Source organism: Aplysia californica, unplaced genomic scaffold (assembly GCF_000002075.1).
Source record: "Aplysia californica isolate F4 #8 unplaced genomic scaffold, AplCal3.0 scaffold00022, whole genome shotgun sequence".
Classification (NCBI taxonomy): domain Eukaryota; kingdom Metazoa; phylum Mollusca; class Gastropoda; order Aplysiida; family Aplysiidae; genus Aplysia; species Aplysia californica.
This window is the reverse complement of record NW_004797292.1, coordinates 2,121,242-2,122,833: the sequence shown is the minus strand read 5'-3', so window position 1 is coordinate 2,122,833 and position 1,592 is coordinate 2,121,242.

Here is a 1,592-nt window from a genome sequence, read left to right as displayed (position 1 = left end):
TGTGCTAAGTGCCTTTCCCAAGGACACAACGTCGGGCCCCTGACGGGATTCGAACCCACGACCTTACGGTTGCGAGTCCGAGAGCCTAACCACTAGGCCACCGACGCCACAAATCTAGCAACATAATATTGGTTGAGCACAATGCAGTTTTTATGAAGAATCAAGGAGTAGCTCGAAATGGAAAGAAACAACAAATGCGTCATCTATTATTACATTTTGGGCCAATCACAGAGGTGTGCTTAGTGCTCTCTGCAGCTTCATGTAATTGAATTTCATTTGTGAAGTTGGAGTTTGTAAGGTTACCTTCCCCGGTGAATGTTTGCTATGAACAGTAAAGAACGCTTCAGTCTAGATCTAGAAATGTGCTGGAAAGAATAATCTTTAATCTATATAAGTAACAAGTCTAATTCAACCGTCATGTAAAAAAGATACAATATGTAAGATAAGATAAGATAAGATAAGATAAGATAAGATAGTACTTTATTATCCCAGAGGGAAATTTTTCTTGGCTGTACAGGACCATAAAAACACATGTAGGTATACATAAAAAAATAAATTATCTCACTAAAATGTAATAGGAAAAGAGAAGTAAAGCTGACGAAAATGTACATTTCACACCAGATGCCTCATTCAACCACACGCAGGAATTTACATACAATAATAAGACCTTTGGAGTTATATAGATACATACTCTAAAGAGCAATATACACACATCTAGGCTTATTCTGACAATAACCTCGTGCTAGATGGTAAAAAAAACCCTGCTTTTATATCTTTCTTTCTTTGTTTTTAGAGGTACATATCTGCCGCTACTTGATATGACAATTTGCGTGGAAAGGGGGTGTGATGGGTCGTTTATAAAGCTTTTTATTACAGTTCTTACAATTTTACAAGACAGCCAAAAAACTGAATGTTGTTACCAATAATAAAACATTTGCTTTAAAGATAATAATATGGAAAATACGATCTTAATTGTATTCTTTAAAAAAATATTGACTTCGGATGTTTCCGAAGACTTTGTTTTCTTTGTGACAACATTCAGTTTTTTTGTGCTCTCCTGTAAAATTGTAAAAACTGCATACACTGTAATTTATGAAAATGATGACAGGACTATAGAATTAGGCAGCAGCCAAAATAATATGCCCATGTAAAGCACGCAAAATGACGGTGGATATCTTCCTGCAAGGGTGTGTTGACCAAACACACCCAAAATCCAATATGTGTTACGTCGCAGTGGACTCTGAGTTTTTGGGCACGTGGAGTTATTGGTATCATCTTAAAGTTTGTTAATTTGTCTATCTTTCAATGAAAGAAATACCCCTCTATCTCGAATAGAAGTGCAGATATTTGCAGTTGAAAAAGGTGGCGGGGTCACCTGGTTTCAGCGGTAAAGTAAGCGAGAAAATGGCCACCGAAGTAAGGCAACTTTAACAGCTTGAGAGTCCTTGAAAACTGAAAATTAATATATTTTGTGTCTTTAATTTTAATCAACGTTTTTCGGCAGCATTCATATGGAAATGTGATTTAATATGGAAAGAAAAGGTCATAATCCAAAAAACACACACAAAAAACCAGCTAAAATTTTTTTTAAA